Raw genomic sequence first — 27307 nt, 5'->3', positions numbered from 1 at the left:
AAGCCACTTCAATTATTCATTCCCTCAACCGCTCAGTCTCCAGTTCTATGTTGTAGTTTGAGTTTTGGGGGTGGGCAAGCTGTGTGTAGGGCCAGGGAGTTCTGAACACATGATCTGTTTATTTATTTTTGTTTTTAAGTTTTAGTCCCATGTTGGATTCAAGGCATATATGTGTTGGGCAATTAGTGAATAAGGAGTGTTTTCAAAATTGAAACAAAAATACAAAAGTATTGTACAATCAACAATGAGGAGTTCATCGTCTTCCTCTTTCTGCACCCTTACTACCACCAGTCACAGAGTAACTGAAGTTATTCCCCTTTCTTTTTCTCCCATGTGTAGACCTCTGTTTAGACTCTTTCAACCCCATGTCTTTTTGATAAGGCTAAATGACAGGAAGCTGCACTTCATCTGAGCTTGCAACGCTGCTTAGATTCTGTGCCTTGACTTGGGTGACCATATCTGAGACAGCCCCTGGGCCAGTCTGCTTAGTTCATCTGATCAAACTTCTGGAGCAGGACACTGCAATAACCATCGTGACTCCTCTTTTTGGCAACATTGTGTTTCTTCTCTCTCTTAGTAAGCCTTAGTGCTGGATTTGATCTTATGAAAATCTAGGAAAAGAAGAAAAATATCAAGGTGCATTTCGTAGAGCCAGGAGAACTCAGAGGATGATATGAGACTCAAGGTAGTAACTTGAGGAAAAGACTGAAGGATGTAGACATACGAATATGAGGAAGGAGTTTCAGAGAAGAAAATGATTGTCAGAAGGAACGTAACATTTTTATTTATTTGTTGATTTAACAAATGGATGTACCTACTTTGAATAAGGAAGCTGTGTCAGGCAGGAAGAAATAACTGGTCATGGATTCCTTCCTCCAAGAGCGGCTAATCTGTTCAGAGATATCACATATAGGGCATAGAAAACTAAAAAAAAAAAAAAATAAGGCATTCAGCTAAAGCTGTCTGTACTAGTGATGTATGTAAAATGTTACGGACAATCAGGATACAGTTCAAATGCAACAATTCTATGACCTGGAGAACGTCTCTCTATATCTGAAAGATGGGTAGTAATTGGATATATGGAATTATTACAGAATGGAAAAGAAGTTCTAGTTCAAATAATTAATGAGAGCAGATATGACATAATTTGGCATGTAAAGGGAAAAGTGGGTGGTTCTATTTGGTTGGTGTAGAAGGCATGAAAGTGGGAATATTTGGAAGAAAGCCTACCTCTACTGTGCCATGTATCAACACCCAATACAAATGCCCTCCCTCCCTGTCACCCTCACCTCATGCTCAGCCTATACGCTGACTTGCTATCGTTGACTTCGCTCACTCTCAATTTCCCAGATCATACTTTGTTCCTGTTTATAACTGTTTGGTAAGCCCTCAGACCTATCAATTCCATCTGTTCAGGGTAGTGTCTGTTCCAAAGTACCATGAGAAGGTCATTAGGGACTTGGACAGTGGAACAGGGCGAGATGATGTAAGGACCTGTGTAGATCCTGGTACAGTGGCAGTCTCCCAGATGGGAAGTCACCTGGTAGATGAGGTTTACAAACACCCAGTTATTCACTTAGCCCACATGGGACAATTCTGATGTACATCTCTGATGGGCTTTTGTAGCTCAAAGGCTTGTCACTTTATAATGAGCAGGATAGAATCACACCACAGTGGTATTTCATGCTAATGGTTGGACGCATGTGACTTCAGATCAATGGCCCCATTATTTTTTAAGAGCATTTTGCTCCATCTGTGCTTGAGTCCTCTCTCCTATATTGCTACCTGTTACTCTATGCCCCACTCCTCAACCTCCTTTCCTGCTTCCCCAATATACTGGAACACAGATTATTGTGATTTAAGGAACTTAATGCCACAAAGTGTCATGGAGGAACATATTTTCAACTTCAGGTATTGGGAAATTTTCAGAAATATATAAAGCCCTGAAGGTGATGATCTCTAGTTTTGTGTTCCCTGATAAGAATGTAAATTAGGTATACCAGGTGCCTACTGTCATCTCGTATTTCAAGGAATGTTATCCAAGACTCCTAACCCTCACCCCAATCCAAAGTTACTGGATACACTGACCTTCTCAAAGATTCTCTTCCTTGGCAGAAATACAAGATGTCTTATAATTGATTCAGAGTTGGAGACATGCCCTCAGCTGGGTCAGTAAAAATAATTCTTAACACTTTTTTGACTGGCATTGCAAAGCCAGTGAGACACAAACCTGGAGTTGTCTGTGTTCATCCTTGCCACCAAGTTAAGAATAATCTGTTTACTTGTTTATTAAGTTAAGAAAGAAGCCAACATAAAAAGAAGTACAGCTAAGAGTTAGGATCAGAGAGAAGAAAAAAAAAAGTGAGAAAATACAACTTGGTATAATTTTAGTCCTTGAAACAGCCATATGTGAAAAGAGCTCATTTCTAAGCTTATCTCATGGACTCCTAAGTTAAATTAGTCAACTTAGTTTCTTTTTTTATTATTTACATTCACATTCATGTTTATATTTGTTTTATTTTATTACCTTAAATTAATTTGATTTGGATTATTTATAAATGAAACAACCTTAATGCAAATAACTAGTGGATAATCTGTATTTCTGACAGTCTCCAGATAAGATGATTCGCATTTCATATTTTGAAAAAACATGGCCACCTTGGGACATTTCTTTACCCATACTTTGCACTTCATACCTCTGTGACCCTAACTTCTTGAATAATATCTTGTACATAGCAGACTCTCATTATTTGCTTTGTCATATGATAATAAAGGGGTGGACATTAGAAGTCAGGGAAATAGCACAGCTTTTTAGGTTTGGATGAACACTATGGCTTATATTGTTATTTTTAAAATTACTGTTTTAGAGATAGGGGCCTTGCTCTGGCCCCCAGGTTGGAGTGCAGTGGTATGACCATAGCTCACTGCAGCCTTGGACTCCTGGGCTTAAGTGATTCTCCTCTCTCAGCCTCCAAACAATGGCTTATAATTCATAAGATAGAAACAAATCTATGTGAATTGAAAGACTCATACTATGGAATGATATAAAATAAGTAAATAATATAAAACTTCACCTTTACCAGGTCATCTCAGTGGAAGCCATTGATTCCTGTCATCTGCAGGCTCAGCAACATTCTATTTCCCTGCTGAGTTTGAATGGCGCTGAGTGTGAAGCCTCAGCTCAGCTAGCTGTCAACACTGGGAATTAGCCTTGCTTCCATCAAACCAGTTATCTGGGTAATTGGCGTAATGACAGGGCACAGGCTTGCCTACCAGATACTGGTGTGTTGTTGTTGTTGTTGTTTAACATCCTTACCTCTCTTCTTCAAATTTAGGCTTAGCTCCAGGATTCCAGGTTCTCACTGGGATTTCTATGAACTTAAGCATGCCTATGCTTAGCCATGGCTGGCTTCATCTTCGGAACCAAATTCATATGCAAGCTTTATGTAGGTAGGATCTTGCCTTGTGCCTGTGCTAGAGGTCTTGTGAATTCAGTAATTTGGATCATTTCAGGAGAAAGGGCAGGTAATACTTGGACTTTCTCTTTAATAGCCTGCACAATTTTTTTCCTAGATTTTCTCAGATATTAACTGCTGCCCACACCAGACACTATGCTTCTTTCTCTGAGCTGTTAACACCCTTTGGTCGTCCTCCATCAGGCTCTGACCCCAGTGCTATGGTTTAGATGCAGTTTGTCCCTGTCAAAACTGACATGAAAATTTAATCCCTGATTGGCAATGTTGGGAGTCGGGGCCCAGTAAAAGGTATTTGGGTCGTGAGGGTGAATTACTTGTAAATGGCTTTCCCTCTATCCGAAATAGTTTATTTTGACTAAACGCAGTTAGTTAAAAGGAGGCTGGCATCCCTCGTTTCTCTCTATTGCTTCTCCTTTTGCCAACTGATTTCTTTCCTTGTGCCACTCCTCTTCCACTTTCCACCAGGAGTTGAAGGAGCCTGAGGCCATCACTAGTTGAAGCTGTCCAATTTTGAACCTTCCAGCCACCAGAATCATGAGCCAAATAAAATTCTTTCCTTTTGAAACTACCCAGTCTCAGGTATCCTGTTATAGCAACACTGTAACGTGACCAGCCCATTTTTCCATTCTTCCCATCATTTTTGTTTCTGAGTCACAAATGTCAGCTTTCTGTGCCTGATTTATCATGGTCAGGAGGCAAAGGAGCTTATTTTTTCATATAAAATCATACCGATATAATGGGAATAACTTCAAAAACTATGCAGCTATGTTTAGTTTTTATCTTAGTGAGAAATGGGGAGCTATCACATGTTTTTGAAGCACGTAGTAAAGATAAAAGTGATGAGTTTCCCTTAATGCAGAAGTGATAATCGATGCATTCTTTTTTTACTTCCTTTGCTTAGAGACTTATTCCTTCACCACAAAATCAGCAAGATATTTTCCTTGAGCAACACAGCATCACATCCACTTCTCCTTAGGCGATTGGACCAGGGTAGACATCTGACCAGAGCTGAATCTATCTGAGGTTAGAAAGCAGAGAGACTGGGTTAGTTAGATGAGTGGTCAAGAACTTTTTTCTATATAAGGCCAGATGGTAAAAATTCTGTATTTGTGAGCCAGTCACTCTATCACAGCTACTCAACTCTATCACTGTAGCAAACAAGAAGCTGCAAATAATACACAAGTGAATGAGAATGTCCGTGTTTCAATAAAAATGTATTTAGATACACAGGTGCCAGTCACACTTCGACCTGCGGACTGTAATTCACTGAGCCCTGAGTCACATACTGGTGAGTGTTTGAACTGAAAGATCGAATTGGGTAAGGATGCAGCCGTTTGTGGTCATGTACATGCTGATGATTAATCAAAGAAAGCCAATAGTGAGGCAGAAACATGATAGAGGAGCAGATTGGTAGAGAGAGCAGAGAAGAGGGTATGTCAAAACTCTGAGAGATGGTGGCGAGAGCCTTTGTTCCCTGCTTTCGTGGACCGAATCCCATGTGGCTTAGCTGTTCTTTACTTCCTAATCCTGGTTATCTAAGAGGATGTCTTATAGATACAGATATAGAACAGGGTTGATTATCAGTATAACCCTTCTTAAGTTAGTTTTAATGGTTTCCTGTTCCTAATCACCCCACAAACCTCTGATAAGATAGGAATTATGCCAGTTGAGGTTCTTGGCTGTAAACAACACAACCAAACTTGGTATTTTAAGAGTACTTGGAACTTATTTTAATCAGATATGGTAAGACATGCAGGCATGGAGAAGGGATATTGTAGGTTCCACAGGAAAAGTGATACTGTAGTTTCCACGGGAAAAAATTGGAGAGTCAGGTAAGCACATTTAGGATTGGCTGATTTGAACACTTTCAGTGTGCTCTGCGGCATAAGGGTTGTCCCTAGTCAGCTGCTACTTATGCTGGACTGATTAGAGCAGTATCCATAAAGGAGATGGCTGGGGGCATGGGCTCTGGATTGATTGGTGTACAGATGTGCTCACATCTGAGTCTTCAGGAATTGGCTAACCTTGGGAGATGCAGTCCATCCAGGGTCCGTGAGGCCCCAGATCTCAGAGAATCAAATGCAGAAACCAGAAAACATGGTTATTATACTTGGATAACTTAAACAAATAAAGGAATTCACTGAAAAGATATTGGGCTACTCATAGAATTGATAAAAAAATATAAAATTCGATTAAAAAAATGAGCAGGATTTCAGAGAGTCCAGGCAACTGAAGACTCAGCTAAGATCTCACCCCTGGATATCCTGGGTGGCACATCACTATTGGGCCCAGCAGTGAATCTGCTTCACTCCATGCTGGCTCTCCACCAGCGACCACTCATGGCAACTGCTGAACTCTGCCGTGGCTGTGGCAAACTGTCCTTCACTCTCACTGTGTCCTTTTGCTGCTTTATCAGATTCAAATTCACGGTGGGGCCATACATTTATCCAGATTCTGTCACATGTGTATTTCCTAGCTTCCAAGGGGCCAAAAAGGAGATATATGTACTCATACCCTTTCAGTACCTACAGTGAAAGGCAAGACTTTTTCTCCCATTATTTTGGGATTTTCTACAAACAAGGTTTTCTTATTCTGGGGGTGGCAAACAAAGCCAAATGTGTATGGCAGCTGTTCACTGTGTATTGAACTATGGAGTGAGTAGAGTTTAAACAAATAGCTGGGTTGAAGGGCTGAGAATAATGTGTGTGTGTCTGTGTGTGTGTGTCTGTGTGTGTCTGTGTGTGTGTGTAAGAGGTGTTAAGGATATCTAGGAAGGAAGGAAGGGATTCTAGGCATTTTACAGAGCATGATGATGGGAAAGTGAAGACATAAGTGAAGCAAGAATCAAAGTGTTATCTGAGGTTTTGAGCTGGAAAAAACAGTGTCATTAAAAGAGGTGTCTTGAGTTTTATTGATCTCAGGATGTCTAAGTGCCTATACCCAGGGAAGAGCTGGAAATGTGGCACTGGAGCTCAGGCGGTCAGGCAGGGTAGAGAAGGGGATGCATAAACGGTCCAAATTGTGATGACTGAGTCACAAGGAGGGGAATTCTCTGTGGTGACGCATATGCAATTTAGAGGTGTTAAAAAAATCAGATCATTGCAGAAGGAACCTTTGTAAAAACCTAGTTAATGCATGAAAAGAGAAAGAGGAGCTTGCAGTGTTCAGTTAGAAATAGTAAGAGAATCTGGAAAGGTAGGAAGAGTAAAGTGAAAAAATGGGAAACTGAAGGAAATGACTATGGCCTATGATGGGGAAAGGTCTCAGGATCCAGTTAGAGCACAGCAGGAAGGCAGCAGCGCAGATGAAAGCCAGCTGTGTCCAGGGTAAACAAAAGCAAGAGTGTGGAGCACTCAGGTAAGCTTGGCAGAGGAGAAAATAATATTTTCCAGGACTTTCTCTAATCCCACCTCCCACATTTTTTCTATCTCTTTTGCCCTCACCTCAACCTTGTCTGATAGTTAATATAAGCTTGCAAAGTCTCCAAACGGCTCAGAGGAAATTGGTTCACAGCCATCCCTATTTTCCCTACCCTCCCTTTTTGAGGAACACCTTTGTTACAGAGACCCAGAAAAAGTCAAGGAGGAGAAAAGCTCATACTTGAGCTAGAAAACTAGAGTAAGGGAGAAGGAAAGGTATAAGGTCATCAGTCTCAGCCGATCCAAGGAAGAGAAGCCAGGCCAGAGGGACATCAGAAGGCAGCTTTGAAAAGTACACGTCCTTTACAGGAAGCAGCTGTATTTATTTATTTATATGTTATTTATTAACATCCTTATTTATTACATTTTGAATCAGGTGGGATTTTGTGTGTTCTCAGGTTTGCTACTCATTTTTTTGTAGTGCAGAATAAACTGAAGAATGTACCCTGAGTTGATACAGGAGGAAAAGCATTAGATATATACCTTCTTAAAAAAAAAAAAAAAACTATTAAGATTCTGATTTATTCATGGTGGCGCATGCCTGTAATCCCAGCTACTCAGGAGGCTGAGGCAGGAGAATTGCCTGAACCCAGGAGGCGGAGGTTGCGGTGAGCCGAGATTGCGACATTGCACTCCAGCCTGGGTAACGAGAGCAAAACTCTGTCTCAAAAAAAAAAAAAAGATTCTGATTTATTGCAAAGATCAAAGTATGCCCAGGGCTTAGAGGTACTCTCTCCCTCCATCCTCCAGGTCTAGTTCTAATCAAACATGTAAGAAAATCAATAATGAACAAGTCTTATCCTTTGAGCTGGGGAAACTGCTGTGGTCTGTGTATCTATCAGCACAAAGTATACACACATACACACACATGCACACGCAGACACACACTCTCTCTCCCTCTCTCTCTCTCTTCTACTCAGACACCCCTGCAACTCTCTCTGGCCAATTCCAGTTGTGAAATATTTAGTTCCCCTGAGACTTAACTGCTGCTGACCTGTTTCTTCTCCTTCCCTCCCCTCTCTTAACCCTAGATCCCAAATCCCATTCATCTTCACAGCCCCACAAGGTCTGATTAAACACCACTGCAGCCCCACTTCCATTTTGGCTGAACCATTCACAGTCAAAAGAGATAGAGGAAATACAAAAAACAGAAGGATGTGGAGGAGGCTGCCCAAGCACTGAATGTGGTGAGATGGGTCCTGACAAGATTTATGGGCTCTATATCACAGCTGAAAGGCTGGAGGTGGCAAAACAGGAGTGCTGGCAGTAATTTATAGTAGCTTGTTATGATGGACTTCTCGATTGAGGATGAAAAAGATGCCATTAAAGCAAAACCAAGCTATCCGGGATGTTGTCATAAACAACAGGTCTCTCCACACAGCCTCAGCACCAGGCAGATTCATAATTCTCATGCAGTTGAGGGGATACAGGCTCCAGTGGAAGGATTCTGTCTCAAAGCCTCTGTGGAAAGATGGGAACAAGGGGATGATGGGGTGAGGACCTGGTAGTGAGGACTTGCCGGATTTCCTCTCCTCTTTCGCTCCTCAATCATAGACAGGGCATCCTGCCTTTCAAGAGCGGCTCTCCACCATCTATCAGCCATGACAGCCTGGCTGTGGATGGTGTCGGGAAGGCTGCACACCCAGGGGGTGACTGGACCTGTTCTGGGTGCTGTATGAATAAAACCATCAGCTTGTGCACAGTTTCAGACCTGGCTTGGGTTAATTCTGCCTTCTTCTCCCATTCAAGTGTAACCCACATAAACTCAGGGTAGCTTCCTGTTGCATTAAAGCAGCTTCTGTCCAGGGGCGGATCCCAACACTATGGAGTTGGAGAAATGAATTGAATTTCAAACTAAATCTACAATGAAGTCTTTCTCAAAGCTCTATAGGAAGGTCTCACTCACAACCCGCCCATACCTAAAATACTCTGCTCAAAAGGCCACTCTTTGTGTTTTTATTCTCTCACTCAAGCTGCAGCACCCCATTCTACTCCCCAAATACAAAAAGAATCTCTTTCTACTTACAGCTAAAATTTCTACTAAAAATCTTAGACCTTCAGGTTCATTGTCAGTCTTCATCTCTTCTGGTTCATCCACATTTCTTTCTTTTTTTTTCTTACAGAAACATTTGTTTCACCTGTAGCTCTGTGCTCTTTCCAAGCTGAATCCAAGGAATCACTCCTTTTCTGATACCGTCCTTTCCCTAAATTTTATGCTCAACTTTCATTCTGAAGCAAAGTAATAGCTAATAGAACAAGGAAGAATTTTTCTTACGGAGTGTCAGGGGAGGCCAACCCATCAGGAACTTCCTTTGGGTTGGGGTGGGGTCTAGAGATGGTGCGCAGGTGTAAGATGGGGATGGTGGGACAAGTACTGAATACTCTAAAGTAATATTTTTATCTGTTTGAGAGGAACACAAATAAGCGACTGATACTTTGTAATGGAGATTCCTTGAATTTCATTCATACATTTAAAGTAAGTAATTTGCAAAAAGCAGTACTTCATCGGTTACAAGAACTTCCTTGCTGTTCTCTACTATAGCTCCAGCGCTGAAAAGCATGCTGCCAGGACCTTGCCTGCCAGAACGTACCCAACACTGGATTTCCACGTCCCCAGCCTGCTTTCCTGCAGCAGGGCTTCATTTCCTTTCCTCTGAGTGTCAGCTTTGATCTCTGCTTTCCCCTGTCAGAAAGCTCTGGGCTCTGGTGGGAGAACAGATGCAGGGAAAAGCCCTTGCTGTGATGCGAAGGTAAGAAGAATGTTTCTTAATAAGCAACAACTGAGATTAAAGAGATGCAATCAGCTTCATTTGGCTTAAAACTGCCTGACTGTAAAGCACTGGATGGTATTAATGTCCCTTCCCCCCTGCATAGGCTTGCTCCTTGCAATTCTGGAACTCAGGGACATTCTTTTCCTCTTGCTCCCTCTTCATGCCTTTTCTTTGTCCCCACCTTCAGCCTCCACCCTCTGATTTTGTCCCTTAGCACAGGTAGCTTCCAGGCAGTCTTCCACTCCCGTGCATTCGGCAAACTGGAGATTAAACCAGAACTAGTGGTGGATTGAATGGAGTCCAGTCCCAGAATTCCATAATGGAAACTTCCAGGGCACAATTGCTCCTCAGCTCCTGATGACAGCCACTGGCCAGTGCATGCAGCTTACCTGTGACACATTATGTGGTGAAACCTTATGGCATTGTGTCTGTATCTGGACTTTCTAAAAGGAGAGATCTGAGTTTCAGTCAACAAGCTCAGGTATTCCTGAAGTTATTCCTATTAAACTTAGGTATAATATATAATTATATAATATATAAAATTCATATATATATAAAACACCCCCACACACATGTACATATATGTGTGTGTGTGTGTTTTAAACTGCAGTCTTTCATTCAGATTATGGGTCCTGACCTTGTTATGGACTAAATGTTTGTGTACCCCCAAATTCATATGTTGAAGCCCTAATCCACAATATGCCATTATTAGAAGATGGTACCTTTGGGACATAATTAGGTTTAGATGAGGTCATGAGGGTGGAACCACCATGATAGAATTGGTGTCCTTATAGAAAGAGAAAGAGACACCAGCATGCATTCTCTCTCTCTCTCTCTCTCTCTCTCTCTCCATCTCTCTCTCTCTTGCTCGCTCTCTCTCCTCTCTCTCTCTCTTCTCTCTCTCTCCTCTCTCTCTCTTTCTCTCTCTCTCTCCTTTCTCCCCCCCTCCCCGCTCCCTGCTGCTATGTGAGGACACAGCAACAAGAAGATTCTCATCAACACCCTATGAAGAGAGTCCTTACCAGGGATTGAATTAGGTTGAATCAGGAGAACCTTGATTTCGGACTTCACAGCATCCAGAACTGTAAGAAATAATAGTCTGTTGTTTAAGCCACCCAGTTTATGACATTTCATTACAACAGTGAGGCTTAGTCTGTTTTTTTCTGCTATAACAGAAGGGTCCTGTGAAGTACCAAGGCACTGGAATAGAGAGACAACTGGTGGTTGGCCTTTAGTCTAGGAAATAAAACTTTTGAAAACAGAAGACTGTGAGACAGTTAACTTTTTTTCTGCTTTCCACCCTGCTAAATACCTCATTAAAAATTAGAAAAGAAGAGGTTGTAGATTGACTGAACATGGAGAACAGGGAGGGGACAAGGGGGAAAGGCAAATTAATACCTCAAAGTATTGGAAAAAAGAGCACTTTTCCACATCAAGATGATCTGTGAAAATTCTGGCACTGGACCCCACCAAACTGATCAGAATATCTTGGGGCAGAGCTAAGGATTTTACATTTTAAATAATGCCTCCTCATGAAACATAGAGCCACCAAAGTTTGTGGTCAAATTTCTGCTCTGAAAGTTTACATATGTTATATTTCTATCATTTCCCAAGAGAAGACAAAGAGAGAAGAAGGAGGCTGCCAACAAGAAGACCATCCCTGATGATTTGAATGCAGGCGAAATCTTGGAGGACTCTACAAAGCTGGAGCTGGGAGAGCAAGTACCACAGATGCCAAAGCAAGCGAGGGAAGGTAAGCCAGTGGAATAACAAGCTTATATAGTGGTGGAAAGTTGAGCCAGAATCCCATTCTTGAAGGATGGGGATATTCAGAGTTAGGCCTTAGATGGCAATTCTACAGTGTAAATACATTTGCTTTAGTCTCTGCTTTCTGCATTTTCTCAAGGTCCCTCACAGGCTTTGACCCTACCCTACAATTAATGCATACCTGCCAAAAAGTTGTTGATGTATCATTGGTATCTTAGTGAAGTTCGAAGCAGGACAGGCATTTGGGCTTTTGTGAAATAACGACAGAATTTGAGAACTTTTGGAGATTCCCATGAGAAGGGAAGAACTGAGGTCTGACATTTGGCAGATGGATCATAATAATATACTCAATTTAAAGAAAAACTTATAATCTTCTCTAGGAGCTTGGAAAGGAACATAATTCTATCAAAATTGAGGGATGGTGCTATTTAAGATTGTGAAGAAGGGCTCTATACAAAGATGTATTATCATAGCGTATGTCTGTCATTCTTGCATGCATCGTGAGTCAATGAGATCACATGGAATGCTGTAAGCCAAGCTGTTCTCTGTCCTTACAACATTACCCTGGCGTAGTGCATTGAATAATGTCTCCCCAAAGTTCAGGTCCACTTTGAATCTCAGAATGTGACCTTATTTGGGAATAGGGTCTTTGCATATATAATTAGTTAAGAATTTTAAAATTGCATCATAATGGATTTAGAGTGGATCCTAAATCCAATGACTGGTGTTCTTATGAGAAGAGGAGAGGACACAGAAACAGAGAAGATGGCTACGTGACAACAGAGGGAGAGACTGAAGTGATGTTGCCGCAAACCAAGAAAAGCCAAGAACAACCAGAAGCTGAAAGAAGAAAGAAAAGGATTCTTCCCTAAAGATTTTGGAAGGAGTGCAGCCCTACCAATGCCTTGATTTTGGACTTCTAGCCTCCCAAACTGTGAGAGAGTACATTTCTGTTATTTTAAGTGACATAGTTTGTGACACTTAACTATAGCAGCTCTAGGAAACCAATATATCCGGTATCATGAGAGGACTCTCCTGTGTCAGGTCTTCAGCAGAAAGCCACACTTCAGCATAAAACCTAAATATAGTCTAGGATCATTGGGACAGGCAGAGATTGTTAATCACAATGATGCATAGGGGAGCTTACGGATATGGAAGGCAGCATCAGAATGTACCAGCTTAGACCTTCTCAGCCTCATCTGTCTTCAGGAACTTTGACACTTGTCCTATTCCAGATACCACTGCAAGGAAGAGCCAGCTGCATACAGGGGCAATTGGAAGGGCTTTCCCTCATGCTGTTGCTCCTTTTACGCTTTCTGCCCTGAGGCTGTATCATGACTAAGCCTTGAAATGCCACGTGACTAGATGTCTACACATACACAGCCTAGAAGTACAAGTGGATTAATACACCACTGTGGCTCAGAAAACAATACTCCAAAATCAAGCCATCAGAAGCAGCCTTGGGAGGAAATTTTCCTCTCTTCTCCTGTGCTCCTCCCTCTCAGTCCCATTCTCCCTGCAAGGCTATCTATAGAAACTAGAATCCCTCTTCTCCAAGGTGGGTCACAGAAATCAGAGCCCTCTTCCCCTAGAACTAGTCATAAGATCTAAAGCTATTATTAACTGTAATTTTTCCTTCTGCATTTCTGTGTAAAAACTAGCCATCAAGAAATAATCTGTTTGACCTTGTTTGACGGTAGATCATAAGACCCTGCCCCCTTTCCAGAGAGGGTCCTGTCAGTACTTAGAAGGAAGGAGTGCTGCTCAGAGACACCAATAAGAATCTAGACAGGGCTGGGCGCAGTGGCTCACGCCTGTAATCCCAGCACTTTGGGAGGCTGAGGCGGGCAGATCACGAGGTCAAGAGATCAAGACCATCCTGACCAACATGGTGAAACCCTGTCTCACTAAAAATACAAAAAATAGCCGGGCATGGTGGCATGTACCTGTGGTCCCAGCCACTCAGGAGGCTGAGGTGGAAGAATGGCTTGAATCCAGGAGGCGGAGGTTGCAGTGAGCCGAGATTGCGCCATTGCACTCCAGCCTGGCGATAGAGCAAGACTCTGTCTCAAAAAAAAAAGAATCTAGACAGACAGGCCTTGCTCAGTTTCTCCACTCAATCGATTAGCATTAAGTAATTCCTTTTTTGTCCAATCATATTTCTACACAGCTGTCCACACTTGTATGTCCGTAAGCATGAAAATGGACAATTTTCCCTGTATCTTTGGGTCTTCATTCTGAAGGCTCCCGTGTACATGTTAAATGGGTTTGGATGCCTTTTATCCTATTAATCAATCTGCCTTATGTCAGTGATTTTCAGGGAACATTTAAGGTTCCAAGGGCTTTGGCCCCTACCACAGCATCTGAAAAACATTTACTCTACCGGATGAATGAAAGCAGATAAATGCTTCTGACCTCGTCCAACAAAGCAGATTCCTAAGACACATGAGTTCAATTGCCTCTTAGCTGAAGATCCTACAAGCTTTTGCAGTTAGTTGATCTTGACACGAAGCCATGGTCAGTTCATAACACACCTTAATATTGTTGATTCTCCTTCCCTACCTCCCTTTTCATTTTCCTCATTCCTCCTGCCCTGGATTTTGCTTCCTAATAAAGTAGTAGCACATAAGCATTTGCCTCTGGCTTTGCTTTCTGGGAAATCTAAGTAAAACACAGCTTTTCAGTGAGCCAATTGACCTGAATTTCAGTGAATGTCTTAATCAGAATGCTCTCAGTTACAACTGGAAAAAACTGCCCAACTGAAAATATCTTGGGACATTTATAAACTTATGCAATAGGAAAGGCTGACTTTAGCATGGCTGGTTCAGGTACATAAATAATGTAGGTTCTGTTTACTCCTATCAGCCTGTTTTTACAAATGGGTCCAAAATCACCTCCCTCCAACTTACTATTCCCATTAGAAAAGAAACTTTTCTCTTGCAAAGTGATATCTATTTATCCAGGGAGGTATGCATATTCATCCCTGGGACATGCGATCATCTTACCATAGGACACAGTAGTGATGGGGATTGGGTTGGGGCAGGGAGGCCAACCTCAAAATTGTCATTCTCTCTAGGAATGCATGGCAAAAGCAAGAAATTACATGGCAAAAAGAATTTACATAATTATGGTGTTCAGTTTCCACAAGCAACCCCTGAGCTACAGGATCAGTTTCTAGGATGAGTTAGTATTCAAATTCCAGCTAAAATTAATCAGTTATTCCCAGGGGAAACATTTTTACTTGTAAACACCATCTTCATTGCTTTTATTTTCCAATATAGCCTGCAATCTTACCAAAGTGTGGTCCACGGACCAGTAGCATAGTCATTACCTGGGAGCTTGTCAGCAATGCAAAACCTCAGACCTCAGGTCAGACCTACTTAATCAGAATCTGCATCTTAACAAGATCCCTGCTGCTTTGTATGCACACTAAAATCTGAAAAGCACTTTTCAAATGTCCTGTGTGAAGACAAGCTGAACCCCTGGAATAAAAAATGGCAATGGATCCATTTGGCCTAACAAGGTTTAAGGGAGAAACAATAATTTTGTAATTGGAATAAGATGCTGTTATATTTTAAAATTAATATTAAAATTGATGCTGAAATAAAGTTATCCATTTCTTAGAGAGGAAGCCAGCATTTCTCCCAAAAGGAATTTATTTACACAACCAAGAAGATTATGGATTCAACACCTTTACTCTTTCACAGAGATTATACCAAAGTGTGATTTTTTGTTTAAAGAAGTCAAATGTGAAAAACAGATCTTGCAAAGTAAAATGGTGGTCACATAATGAGTTGGCTAGCAGGCATTTAAGAGAATTTAAATATTTCTTAAATGCAAACTAGCCAAAAGACTTATTTATAGCATCAGAAATAATATTTCCATACAATTTGAAGACTGTAAAATGTAGTGAACCATCACCTAGAAGCTTAGTCATGCATTATTTGTGGAAGTATTATTCTCTCCAAACTGTGCTTTCATTAACAAAAATCAAGGTCCATAGAAGAACAATTACCACTTTTGAAAAGGAAATATTATCTCTGCCTTTAATGCTGGAGGAAAATGCATGTAGATAGGAATAGGTTATATGGCCAGAGAAATAGAAAATGCTGAAAATTCTTCAACATCACAATCCAAAAGGTAAAAATGGTATACAGTTGTCATATTATCATTTGTTGTAATATTTTCTTTCATAGCCATTTACTATGAGTGAATCTAAATCACAGCAACACATTGTGAGACGAAAATGTATTTCGTTTTTAAAAAGTATTTGTTAACAGTTTTGTGTCTGAGGTTTAATAACACGAGATACGAACATGGGAAAAATCAATTGTGGCTCATAAGAAATCAGAGCCTATCACGTATTTACTGTAGTAAGTTGAATGATGCTTCCCATCCCCCACACCCCCCACCATCACCAAAAAAAAAAAAAAGTCTATTTGGAACCTACAAATGTGACTTTATTTGGAAAAGAGGACTTTGCAAATGTAGTTAAGAATTTAGAGATGACATTATCTTGGTGTATTTGTCTGATTTCATGCTGCTGATAAAGACATACCCAAGACTGGGTAATTTATAACGAAAGAGAGGTTTAGTGGCCTCACAGTTCCACATGACTGGGAAGGCCTCACAATCATGGTGGAAGGCAAAAGCCATGTGTTACATGGTGGCAGGCAATAAAGAATTAACAGCCCAGCAAAAGTGGCTTATAAAACCATTAGATCTTATGAGACTTATTCACTGCTACAGGAACAGTACGGGAAAAACCACATCCATTATTCAATTATCTCTCACCAGGTCCCTTCCGCAACATATGGGCATTATGGGAGCTACAACTCAAGATGAGATTTGGGTGGGGACAAAGAGCCTAACCATATCCCTTGGATTAAAGTAAATGTAATGACTGTGTCCTTACACAAGGGAGACACAAACACTGAGAAAAAAGCCCTGTGATGATGGAGGCAGAGAGTAGAGTTAGTCTCCTACAATCCAAGGACTACCTGGAGCTGCCTATAGCTAGAGGAGGCAAGAGAGGATGCGTTCCTAGAGGCTCTAGAGGGAGCAAGTCCCCACCAACACCTTGAATTTAGACTTCTATCCTCCAGGAATACGAGAGGGGGAATTTTCGTTATTTGAAATCCATCCAATTTGTGGTAATTTGTTACGGCAGCCCTAGAAAATGAATTCACTCATTTGGGGTACTTTGTCTTTCTTCTAATCTCTTGGTGGGTTTTCTTGCAATAAGCATTCATAGATGAACTTTGACTGTGTCACTCCCAGCAATCCAAAGCTTTCTTTGCCTTGAGATACAGAGGGAGAGACTTGCTGTTGGCAAAAGATGCTCGTGACTGACTATGTGTAATGGATGATGCTTGAGTTATCTTTCCAGGATACTTGATAGTTCTTCCACGTGCACCCTACAAGTTCTTGTGTGATTAAGGCATGATAAATAGAAGAAACAGAAGGTGGGCATAGAAGTTGGTATATATAGCTACCCTACTCAGCACTTTATTTTCACCCTTTTCCATTTCAGAGAAAACCAACCTTAGATCATATTATTGTTTTAGTCTTTCCATTTCAAATCCTTGTCAGGTGTATTTGCAGAAATAGATCAGCATGCTAATAATTCATTCTGTGGTTTGGAGAAAAGGCAAGGGGTACAGAGTGCAAATAGGAAGCTATTATGAATTAAATGATAAAGCTATGTGGTTATCCCTGGGGTAAAGGACGGACAGCCTCGAACCAAGTCCCATGCCAAAAGGAACTCAGCAGACTCAGTCTAGTGCTGGACTTGACAACCGGGTATGGTTACGGTAGATGCAGAGATTATTAGAGCTTGTGAACACACAGCTCATTGATAGTTTGTTCCGGCCTTCATGGTAGAAAGAGGTGAACGTATTTCCCTTCCCTATTCTTTTTAGACCTAGTAGTAGTCATTCCCTTCCTTTGCTTTCCCCTAAGAAATGGATACCCGAAGGTGAAAATTGGAATCAGATTCCACAGAGTTTACCTGACTGCAAAAGCCTCTACACTCCAAAAAGAGTCAGAGAAGCCCTCAATGGCCAAGTACAGAAGGGAACTATCCCAAGAGATCACCAAGAGGGAGACCAATCTACTATTACACATCAAATTGTGTACTACCTTAAGAATTAAGATAAGTTCTTAAATCTGGGATAGCCTTGTAGAGGAGTCAAGGGAAAACTTCCCCTTCACCCTCTAATAGTTCACTGAAAAAAATCAACTCTCAAAAGGCAGATCAATTAGAGAAAAGGCATACAAATTTATTTAACATGTGCACACAGGAGCCTGCAGAATGAAGATCTCATAAAGCAGGGGAAATTGTCCACTTTCATGCTGAGGTTTAACAAAGTATGGACTGTCATGTAGAAATATGATTGGACAAAAAGGGAATAATCTAATGCTGATGGACTGAGTGGAGACTCCCAGCAAGGCCTGGTTTTCTAGAGTCTTCTTGGCCACTCTGAGAACTCATTCCTTTCTTCTAGGTATGGGGAAGAAAGGGACCCTCTCTGGAAAGGGGATCTCATGACCTACAGTACAACAAAGCAGGTGAGAGAATTTCTTTATGGCCAGTTTTTACACAGAAAGGCAGAAGGAAAATTCGAGCAATAGTTCTATGTGTTATGGCTGGCTTTGGAGAAAAGGATTTCTGGTTTCTATGACCCATCTTCAAGAACAGGAATTCCAGTTTCTCTTACTAGCCTCAGGGGAGAATGGGACTGAGAGACTGGAAGGTGGGAGGAGATCAGAGAAGAACTTTTACTTCTGAGACCTTTATTTTAAGGTATTGTTTTGTGAGTTTCAACAGTATCAGAGAATTCCCACTGCTCGTACTCCAAATAAAGGCTGCTGGTATACTGACTAATTGTGTGAATATGCAAAAGGAGACAGTGGACTCAAGAAAACCCCTGCGTGCTCACTTTAGAAAACAGGTGAGAGGAACCCGGGTGAGAGTGAAAACCAGTGATCTCAGACTGAGCTTCAACAAAGGGAACCTCTTAACAGACGTCATCATTCGCCTGTTGGGAGTGTTCTCTGGAAGTTCAGGAAGTACCAGTACCCACCCCCATCCCAAAAAAGGAAAAGTCCCGCTTGATTTTATAGCCATGAGCGGTTAGAATAGGAACTGTGGTGAACTGAACAATGACCCTTCAAAAGGTATCCAGATTAAACCCCTGGAACTTGTAAATGCTATCTTATATGACAAAAGATGTGACTAAGTTACAGATCTTGGGAGGAGAAGCTATCCTGGATTAAACAGGTGGACCCTAAATGCAATCATCCGTGTCCTTACAAGAGTAAGGCAGAAGGAGTTTTGAGAGAGACGGATGAGAAAGCATCGTGAAGACAGCAGAGAAGGAGATGTGGCCACAAGCCAAGGAATACTAATGAGCTGCCAGAAACAGGAAGGGGCTAGGAAGGGTTCCCCCTTGGAGCTTTGGCAGGAAGTACAGCTTGCCGACAACTTGATTTCATACTTCTGCCATCCAGGACTGTAAGAGAATAAATTTCTGCTGTTATAAGCCACCCAGTTTGTGACCATTTGTTATGGTAGCCCTAGGAAACTAAAACAAGAACTAAGCCAGGTGTGGGGTGGCACACACCTGTAGTCCCAGCTACTCAGGAGACTGAGGTGGGAAGATCACTTGAGCCTGGGAAGTTGAGGCTACAGTGGGCTGTGATTGTGTCACTGCACTCCAGCTTGAATGACAGAGTGAGACCCCATCTCAAATAAATAAATAAATAAATAAATAAATAAGCAAATAAAGCAAAAATGAAAATCTCACAAACTGTAAGGACCTCTTTGATGCCCTTTCACTCACACCCCAAGGAACAAATACTTTTCTTCAGCATTTTAAATTAAGTAATAATAAATGTCCTAGACTTTGGAGGTTCATTTATCAAAAGCTAATATATTTTTATGTTTCAACAACATAATTTTTCCCTCAAGAACCATAAGCATAGATTTCTATTTGAAAGAAAAATGTGTCGAGGGTAGGGGATTTTGGGTCTTGACTTAAACATGGTGTTTATGCATCTATTAAGTTCTGAATTATTTACATTCATTTCAAACATAGAGAAAAAGAATGTCACAAGAGAAGAGAGAGACCAGTATGAATTCCTTAAGGAAAAAAAAGTGACTAAGAGGGCGAGAAAGAGAGAGGTACCCATGTATCAAGAAACAGGGTTTAGATCGATTGAAGGCACCTTACGGAGATTATGAACTGTAAATAACGACTTCATCATTCCCATCCAGGAAATACAGTTCTCTTGGGAAAAGTACCGAGGGGCAGTGATAGCCATTAGTGTACAATCAGACATGATTTACCTTGGGTATTAACAATATGGCAATATGCCCTAAGCCAGGGGCTTCCTTTCCAAAAGTACGTTCAGAGGTCAAAACTTGAGTTTTCTAAAATGAAAGCTGCAGGAGGAAAAATTTCCACAAAAGTGTAAAGTCCTTCCAACTTCTACAGATTTCAAAGTTTAAACCTAACTGCATCCTATGATGGGAACAGCTTGAAAATTACATCACCATCCTGCATCTCAGATTGATGTATGTAAACTATTCCTCCATCCCACGGGAGCTGAGCTGTCCATTAGGACAGGAACATAGAGCAGGCTGGAAGCCAGAATGGGCTGTGATACAATATAGTGGGAATTTTTATGATCCGCTGTCAATAATAAGACAGCCATAAACATATGCACTGGCTCATATGCCAAATGTTTATAAAGTAATTGTTGTGAACCCATGTTCGTGGTTAAAAATCAAAAACGGGTTGAAAGCAATGCAGCATTCCTGGGCTTTCTTTTAAGGCAACTGTTTATTCAATTTTTCTGGGAACCTGTAATTCTTGGGTTAATAATAAGCATGCTGATATAAGTAAAAATGCATTCTCATAGCCTACTGAGTATAACAAATATTGTTTCTAATAAGTAAGGTGTAGGATTAATGTACACTTAGTTCTCACTCTGTCTATAATGTTGAATTTCTATTGATTCACGATCTGGAAAAATGGAGACTTAACTCAATCTGAAGATAGTACCAACTACAAGTTGGACACTTGGCTATGTTTCCTTGAATGTGTGATGGTATTTAATTGTCAAAATAGCCTAGTGGATCAACTATCAGTAGCTCTGTTTTACAGAAGGGTATGCTTTTAAAAACAATTTTTATTTTATGTAATCTTGCTCCTTCAAGATTACTTATACAATTAATTACAGATGAGTAATCTAAACTCCAACATGTGATTTCAAGATTTTAAGTGACAGAGCCAGGGTTCACAATCTAGTAATCTGTGTCTAATAAAAGTTTTCTATCAAATGGTCCCTACAGTTCATTCTAACTTTGAAAGGGTATTTCTATGACTGAGTGGTAGCAAACATCAACACATTCCTCTAATCAAAGTACTCACAACAGCGAAAAAATAAAATACAAGTGAACAAGTGGAAAATATTAAATATAAGGCACTGTTCACTCATTTTAATATGCTTTAAAAATCTTTTAGAAAAACAAGCTACAAGAGACAAGAATAGAAAATGAGCTACGAAGACAAATATAAATGAAACCCTAGCATTAACTTTTATCTGTGTGGTTATATTTTTTCCAATTATTTACTCCCTTTCCTATAAGAAGATAATAAATCTCCTTCTGTTGTCATATATCTTGTAATATCTTCCTGCCTTAGTAATTTAATTCCCCACTGTATGGTCAGGCTTGGCCACAGACATTCTTTAGCCAAGGACATTTGAGCAGAAGCTTTAAGGGTCATGGCCCTAATACTCTTTTCCTTGCTAGAAGAATGGCAAAGCTCAGACAGGGGCTGCTACTTCATCCTAGATATTGAAGTGAGAAGGCAGATGGAGTTTAATTATAGCTGACTCACAGCTGACCACATGCAAAGTAACTGATAAAAAAAATTATCATGATTGACTGCGGCTGCAAATTTGTAGGTTGTTGCTGTAGCATAGCTTATCACGGGCTATTAAATCTGGATATTGTTCTGATTTCTTTCTTAATTTCCACATGATCAAATAATTTCAACCTAAAACTCTATTCAGCCAAGCTAGAAACTAAATGTGAGGGTAGGATAGAGCCGTTTTTAGGCATGCATTGCCCCAAAAGTTTACCCCCAATGCACTCTTTCTTAAGAAGCTACTGGAAAATATATTCCAACAAATTAACCAAAGAAACTGAAATGGAAGAATAAATGGGATCCAGGAAAAGAGGAAACTGAATTCTAAGATAAGCAAAGGAAATTACCAGGATAATGATGAAGAGAGACGTCGAAATGACAACTGTGTACGATCACAGAAGAGCATGTAAGGTAACACCAACACAATGCTTCACTAACGTGAAATTGACAAACTACTTATTGTGGTGAAAATGATCTTGTGTAGAAATTTTTACCACTGGGTGAGAAGTTCAAGTTTCATTATTAATTTTTTAAAAAACCAAAGAAAACTAAACGAAAGAACAGGGAAAAAGAAGCTGAACTACTAATTCCAAGAAAGGAAACCACGTTGTGGAGGAAAATAAAGATAACTGTGGTCTAACTGTAAACTGTTTTTACCCAGTCATGATATAAACACTAAATACTGATCCAACCAAAATTATAACACAAGTGTACTGAGAGAATGTGTGATCAGGAAGCTTATAGCATGTGTAGGCAGTGGGGGTAAGGAGGTAGTAAAAAAAAGAGCTAATCTTTCATAGTAACGAGTGAATTGATAATACCTAAAACTGAAAAATCAAGCAGTAGAAGTATTTGCATATTCTTTATAGATATGTAGGCAAATTCAAAGTATAGCTGGTGGGCCAGTTCAGGTTCTTGACTTTGCTGAGGGAAAGAATATGAGAGCGAGTACAAGGTAAAAGCAGGCGAAATAATGTTTTTTTTTTTTTTTAACTTTTATTTTAACTTCAGGGCTACACGTACAGGCTTGTTACATAGGTAAACTTGTGTCATGGGGTTTGTTGTACAGATAATCTCAGCACCCAGATATTAAGCCTAGTACTCATTAGTTATTTTTCCCAAGCCTGTCTTTCCTCCTGGCCTGCACCATCTGATACTATGCAGGTGAGAGAATCTATTGTAAAGCAAAAGTACACTCTGAAAGTTGATAAGAGCCGGCTTCTCAAAGGTGAGATAGCACTGACCGACACGGGGAAACTCCCTTTATGGAAGTCTTATATGCTTATTCATAAAGAAGTGGGATGGAATGTTACCATTAAGCATGTTATGGGTGGTTTCCTGGCGCACATGCGCTGTGGTCGTAGCCGCTAGCACATGTACGTGTGCTGTGGTTGTACATGCTAGTACATTTAAGATGCATGTCTCATAAGCATCTTAAATCTCCACCCTGGGGTGTGCTTTTTACTATATAATGAGCATGAGTCAGGTCTAGAACACCGTTCATGGGTTCTGTGATTGTGCACATTTGGGCATTTTCTCTTTTGCTCTTCTGCCTCTTTGCTGGAGGGTGTTCTAACCACCAGACCAGGATGTGACTGGTGCACTGTCGGGGGTTTTATTCTCTCCATCTATTTAGCAAGTTTGTTCTCCTTTAAAGGAGGCTGTGACCACCCTACCTAACCTACCTCAAAAGAACGTCAGTTACAAGTGTTGAAATGTGCTGCTTTTGGAGAATGAGAAAGGAGAACGTAAGAATGCTGCATTTTTGTAAAAAGCTTCATAGAAAGAGCTACATCAATTTATAATTTTGATACAAGGAAGAACTGATTTAAGTAAAACTCCATGTTCCAATTCAAGGATTAGAATTTGGAAGGTGATATGAGGTTTAAGAAGAAAATAGACAAAACATTTTCTCTTTCAAAGTATTTCCCTACTTTGTATTTTTCTAAGTCAAAACTACATTCAGACCCGTGGGTTGTCTGCTAAATTTCTGCCCTTTCACTCGATCTCAAGCCTTAGTGTTAAGCTCCTAAAAGTTTTCCACCTTAGTTTTCTCAGACAAGAGAAAACATGTGTATAATGAGAAACCAAAACCCCAAACAAAAAACAAAAGCCAATGAGCAGAAAAATTCACAAATCAGATGGAAAATGCAGCATCTATTAGTCTCCTGAGACTCTTTATCAAAACAAGGGATCTTGGAACCTGAGCGGATCTGGAAATCCAACACCTGCTACTCCCTTCTTTCTTTCAGATGTATTTTTCCTTTTTGCTTCTGGTGTTGCTAACCAGCAGTGACCAGTGAGGTGGTGCGTCCTTCCTGCCAGATATTCACTCCATAGCTGGGTTGCATATTGAGTACCAAATTAAAAATCAGTATTCCTGAAATTAATTCTGACTAGTGGGAGGAGGGTGCCTTCCAGAGCATGCACGTGAGCGTGTTTGCGGATGTGCACGTGAGCTTACCTGAAGGCAACTGACAGGGATTGCATCAAACCTTTATGTGTCTGTGCTTGTGTCAACACTTTTATAAAACAGCTACCTGAAAAGCTAGTCCTTGGTTCTTGAGTAATTCCCTACAAAGAAAGATAAGATGATCACTTAGATAAGCTATATTTTAAATAAGTCCATCTGCAAATGATTGAATGCACATATGAACATGCACACACACAACACACCCCCAGAGCAACAAATTCATAGAATTAAAAAAAAAAAAAAAAATTCATGTCTTCTTTCCATAAACTGCAGCCTCCAAAATTGTCTACTGTCAGGTGGTATAATCATTTTCTTGCAGAAGACCTTGCTTCCCTCCAAAAAGACATAATTAAAAGACTGGAAGTGAAACAACCTTTCTCAACTGCTCTTATGAAAGTCTTGGACTAAAATGCAAATCTCAATTATGATCTCTCTCATGAAAGTGACTGTATCTGAAAAATGTGGCCTATTATTACTCTTCAATTTATGGCACTTAATCTTTGAGAAAACATCCAACATGGAACTCTGCTGTTAGAATCACAGAAACATGGGTTTATGATTTTAAAGCTTGTAGAATGCTTTGGGATAATTCAAAACCCAAGGAATCATACTGAAGAGATAGTGGAGTCTCATGAATGCCCACAGGCCTTTAGTAACAGAATAGAAGAAGCCTGATTCCTGACTTCTAGTCTGCTTGTACAGCTGATCCTGGCACAAACTGTTCAGAACCAGAGGCCATTTATTGGAAGTAGAGGAAAATGCCAGAAAGTGAAATGATCTCCAGTTTTCAGACAGCAAACTTTGTTTCTACTTGGAGTATAGAATATTGCCTTCTGTATCAAGGTAAAATTCTATAAAAAAAGAAGGGCATTAGGTATAGAAAGCAATCTGCCAACTTTGCCCAATTCAAGATTATGCTCATATATGCATTATTTTGAAAAACACTGATCGCAGCATATTTATTGAGTATTCCATGATGTTAGAGAAGAGACAGATGAGGGGAAATTTAAATGCACAACACCCTTCTGTCCAAGGACTTCTTCAGGTGAGCTCTGTACTTTTCTTAGGTAACTTTCCACTAGTACATGTTAAAGAATGAGAAGGAAGCTTATCCTCAGAGAGCATTTCTCTAGCTTTTAAGTCATTTCTGGCAATAGTTTCACTTTTTTCTCTCACTCATCTTATCTAATAACATAATGTAGATCTGGGAATTTTAATGCACAAATATCTTTACAACTGAGCAAAATAATCTTGGCTCACAGACTACGTTCTGGGTAAGGAGGATGCAGGTGCACATTTTAACATTAATCCTTTAAACCCGTGTGAATGTAATCAACCAAACAATCTCTTTCAATTCTTTCCTATTTGACTCCACTTTAGAATCTCAATTTTTATCTCATAATCCTTTATTTGCAAAGACTATGTTCACTTCCGGGTAACCTAAATAATTCCAGCACATATATTCCCAGAAAGCATAGATCGTGGCTGAACTGAGGAAAATCAGGTGGGTGCAGGCAGAGGCTACCTTCAGTGATTCTCTGGGGGCTGAAACTAGTTTCCTGTGCTGATATCCAATGCTATTTAAAAGAACATAATGGAGAGAGGATAATCTCAAACCCACACACCCAGAAACCAAATTCCAGGAAACCAGGCTGCAACAAGATGAGAAAATAACCACCACCAACAACAGCAACCACAAACACCCTGACAGATTTGCTTCTCTTTCATGCTAGCTGATTTCCCTGGGGAACTACTGGCCAGCTGCATGAACCCCAGGTGTATTCTCTGTGCTTCTCTTACCTTGTCATTCAAAGGGAAGCCTAGGCACCACTGCCAGTGCTTGTTGCCTCACTTATCAGATACACGCTATGGGCAAAGAGGTTATTCAGTACAGAAAGCAATTTTCAAACTTTGCCCCTAAAGAGGACCAAGATAATGCCCACCTCTTTTTCCACTGGAAACTCTCACTCTCTCTCTCTCTTTCAACCTGGTTCTGGCCTGTGGTCTGATGCTACTCTTCCGCTTTATGCAAAAACCATGCTTTCTGCTATCCACTAAGCCCAGTGACTTTTGAATTTTGCACGTGATGACCATCTGAATTAGGCTTACCTGCCCTGGACACACAACCCTCTGTTTTTCTCTCCCTTGGTTGAGCTTCCAATCAAGATCAGCATATTCTGCAAAGAGATTAGATGCACACATAAACACGAACAGCTCCTAGAATGGGACTCTGCACTCTTCATCTTTAACAGATGAAGTCTACTTATTACTTTTTCCCCTCAGGAGAAGCATTCTGTCTTCTGGCTTCCCATCAATGACCACAGCTTCCACCAGCCACTATGGGATTGCAGTTACATGTCCTAAACACTCAGTTAATTATTTCTCTAAAAATAGTATAATCATTAACATTGTTCTAGCCTAATTACAGTTCAATTCCTAGGTAATCTATTACACTGGACATACACTCAAGTTCAACAGGATTTTTAAGGTAGATTCCTGTCACAGCTCCCATCTTAGCATTCTTTCCATCGAATATTCTTCAACATGACAAGTGATGCTTTTCATTCATATTTATTTCAGACATCTTAGGAATGCTATGGAAATAGATAAGAAGATAAACAAAAGCCTGTGTGTGCTTCCTTCCCTGCTGAATGACTACCCTTAGGATATACATTCTTAACCTTATGTTTTGACCTCTAACCTCCCTACTTCCTTGGATGGTTAATAACAGAGGAGAGTAGGCACAGAGCTTCTAATAAATCAGAAATGGGTTTTATTTAAAGCTCCAATCCATGCCTTTGCATTTTGGGGTCTGCTGAATAAAAATAGGAAGCCTAATTTGCACATTCTTTCAATGCTTTCCCTCTGCTATCTCCACTCTTCCTTGGCATTCTGCTGAATATGCACCTCAGAAAGAATTGAAGGCTTCCTTGGCATGATTTTGATGAATAGGAACCTATGAGGCTTAATAAGAGGCACCAAAATGGACAGACACCTAAGGGGAAAAGCAGGTCTGTGTTGATGGATGTCTTTCCCTGGGGAGTTGGGGCACTGCTGAGATGCAGTTTTTCCAGCAAGTGGTAAAACGGAAAGATGATTCAAGGCAGCACATGCAAGGCTGGGTGTGCAATGTATTTTCTTGGCAGCAACGGGTGTGCAGAAAAAAATCAGATAAGTAGCTGCTTTACAGGTTGCCAGAGGGATATACAGCAGAGAAAAAAGTGCCAGGAAAGGATGGCATGGAATGAGGACATGAATATTACGCTGGTCCAGCCAAGTGGCAGCCCATGGTAGCCTTTAGCTACTCACTCATTATTGACATGAACCTCCACCAGGACATTCACTTTCGATGTTCCCATTTTTTTTAATTTAAGAGCAAACAAACAACAACCACCACCCCTCACTCCCTACCCCAAACTCCAGGGGTTTCTAAACTTCATGTTCAGAGGCAGCAAAAGCTGCA

At 40.5% G+C, this 27307-nt stretch overlaps 1 long non-coding RNA gene across 2 annotated transcripts; it reads right to left on the bottom strand.

The window, feature by feature from the left end:
- Positions 1-824: 824 nt before the first annotated feature.
- On the bottom strand, positions 825-26159 carry LOC135271460 (uncharacterized). 2 transcript variants are annotated; one of them, XR_010339604.1, is made up of 3 exons: positions 25954-26159; positions 10689-10748; positions 825-924 (listed from the first exon to the last, which is right to left on the bottom strand). It is a non-coding gene; the product is annotated as an uncharacterized LOC135271460 (long non-coding RNA). The 2 variants fall into 2 exon arrangements; XR_010339605.1 differs by lacking the exon at positions 825-924 and adding an exon at positions 4437-4494.
- Between the last annotated feature and the right edge of the window lie 1148 nt (positions 26160-27307).

This window comes from Aotus nancymaae, unplaced genomic scaffold (assembly GCF_030222135.1).
Source record: "Aotus nancymaae isolate 86718 unplaced genomic scaffold, 86718_ANA_hifiasm-v0.15.2.pri h1tg000079l, whole genome shotgun sequence".
NCBI lineage: Eukaryota > Metazoa > Chordata > Mammalia > Primates > Aotidae > Aotus > Aotus nancymaae.
The sequence above is the reverse complement of the archived record's forward strand: the minus strand, read 5'-3'. Positions and strand labels throughout refer to the sequence as shown.